The following is a 3,000-nucleotide window of genomic DNA, read 5'->3' as shown; positions in this document are numbered from 1 at the left end:
TGAAAAATTGCAATTACATCGGAATTAAATACAAAAGGTACAATGCCGCCTTAAATGCAAGAAGAGTGAGACTTCTTAGAGTGTGTGCTTTGATTCTTTCCTGTGAGACCAGTTTTAGTTTCCGATACACCACTGCGGGTTCAATGTATTCCTTGGACATACACATTGACGATGAAACACTGAATTTACATCGGAATTGCATACGAAAGGCACAATGCTGCCTTAAGTGCAAGAAGAGTGAGACTTCTTTGACTCTGTGCTTTGATCCTTTCCTGTAAGACCAGTATTAGTTTCCGATACACCACTGCTGGTTCAAAGTAATCCTTGGACCTTCACATTGACGATGAAACACAGAAATCGCATCGGAATTAAATACAAAAGGCACAATGCCGCCTTAAGTACAATAATGGAGACTATTCTTACAGTCTGTGCCTTGAACACTCTCTGTGAGACCAGTATTAGTTTTCGATACACCACTGCCGGCTCAATGTATTCCTTGGACCTTCACATTGACGATGAAACACTGAAATTACAACGGAATTAAATACAAATAGGCACAATGACGCCTTGAGAACAAGAAGAGTGAGACTTCGTAGAGTATGTGTTTTGATCCTTTCCTGTGAGACCAGTATTAGTTTCAGATAGACCACTGCAGGGTCAATGTATTCCTTGGACCTTCACATTGACAACGAAACACTGAAATTACATCGGAATTAAATACAAAAGGCACAATGACGCCATGAGAACAAGAAGAGTGAGACTTCTTAGAGTATGTGCTTTGATCCTTTCCTATGAGACCAGTATTAGTTTCCGAATACCACTGCAGGTTCAATGTATTCCTTTTACATACACATTGACGATGAAACACTGAAATTACATCGGACTTAAATACAAAAGGAATAATGCCGCCTTAAGTGCAAGAAGAGTGAGACTTCTTCGAGTCTGTGCTTTGATCCTTTCCTGACAGACCAGTATTAGTTTCCGATACACCACTGCAGGTTCAATGTGTTCCTTGGACATTCACATTGACGATGAAAAACTGATATTACATCCGAATTAAATACAAAAGGCTCAATGCCGCCTTAAATGCAAGGTGAGAGAGACTTCTTCGTGTCTGTGCTTTGATTCTTTCCTATGAGACCAGTATTAGTTTCCGATACACCACTGCAGGTTCAATGCATTCCTTTTACATATACATTGACGATGACACACTGAAATTACATCGGAATTAAATAGAAAAGGCACAATGCCGCCTTAAGTGGAAGAAGAGTGAGACTTTTTAGAGTCCGTGCTATGATCTTTTCCTGTGAGACCAGTTTTAGTTTCCGAAACACCACTGCAGGATCAATGTATTCCTTGGACATTCACATTGACGATGAAACACTCAAATTACATAGGAATTACATACAAAAGGCACAATGCCGCCTTAGGTGCAAGAAGAGTGAGCCTTCTTAGAGTCTGCGCTTTGATCCTGTCCTATGAGACTAATATTAGTTTCCGAACACCACTGCAGGTTCAATGTGTTCCTTTTACATACACATTGACGATGATACACTGAAATTACATCGGAATTAAATACAAAAGGCTCAATGCCGCCTTAAGTGAAACAAGAGTGAGTTTTCTTAGAGTCTGTGCTTTGATCCTTTCCTGTGAGACCAGTATTAGTTTCCGATACATTACTGCAGGTTCAATGTATTCCTTGACATTCACATTGACGATGAAAAACTGCAATTACATCGGAATTAAATACAAAAATTACAATGCCGCCTTAAATGCAAGAAGAGTGAGACTTCTTAGAGTGTGTGCTTTGATCCTTTCCTGTGAGACCAGTATTAGTTTCCGATACACCACTGCAGGTTCAATGTATTCCTTGGACATTCACATTGACGATCAAACACTAAAATTACATCCGAATCAAATACAAATGGCTCAACGCCGCCTTAAGTGAGGGAAGAGTGAGACTTCTTAGAGTCTGTCCTTTGATCCTTTCCTGTGAGACCAGTATTAGTTTCCGATAGACCACTGCAGGGTCAATGTATTCCTTGGACCTTCTCATTGACAACGAAACACTGAAATTACATCGGAATTAAATACAAAAGGTACAATGACGCCATGAGAACAAGAAGAGTGAGACTTCTTAAAGTATGTGCTTTGATCCTTTCCTATGAGACCAGTATCAGTTTCCGAACACCACTGCAGGTTCAATGTATTCCTTTTACATACACATTGACGATGAAACACTGATATTACATCGGAATTAAATACAAAAGGCCAAATGCCGTCCTTTGTGCAAGAAGAGTGAGACTTCTTAGAGTCTGTGCTTTGATCCTTTCCTGACAGACCAGTATTAGTTTGCGATACACCACTGCAGGTTCAATGTATTCCTTGGACCTTCGCATTGACGATGAAATACAGTAATCGGATCGGAACTGAATACAAACGGCACAATGCCGCCTTTAGTACAAGAATAGAGACCCTTCTTACTGTTGGTGTTTGATCCTTTCCTGTGAGACCAGTATTAGTTTCCGATACACCACTGATGGTTCAATGTATTCCTTGGACATTCACATTGACGATGAAACACTGAAATTACATCAGAATTACATAGAAAAGGCACAATGCCGCCTTAAACGCAAGAAGAGAGAGACTTCTTAGAGTCTGTGCTTTGATCCTTTCCTAAGAGAACAGTATTAGTTTCCGATACACCACAGCAGGTTCAATGTATTCCTTTGACCTTCACATTGGCGATGAAACACAGAAATTACATCGGAATTAAATACAAATGGCACAATGACGCCTTTAATGGAAGAAGAGTGAGACTTCTTAGAGTCGGTGCTTTGATACTTTCCTATTAGACCAGTATTAGTTTTCGATACACCACTGCAGGTTCAATGTATTTATTGGACCTTCACATTGACAACGAAATACAGAAATCGCATCGAAATTAAATACAAAGGGCACAATGCCGCGTTAACTACAAAAATATGGACTCTTCTTACA

This window comes from Schistocerca serialis, chromosome 6 (genome assembly GCF_023864345.2).
Source record: "Schistocerca serialis cubense isolate TAMUIC-IGC-003099 chromosome 6, iqSchSeri2.2, whole genome shotgun sequence".
NCBI classification, from domain to species: Eukaryota; Metazoa; Arthropoda; class Insecta; order Orthoptera; family Acrididae; genus Schistocerca; species Schistocerca serialis.
Note: the sequence above shows the minus strand (reverse complement) of the source record.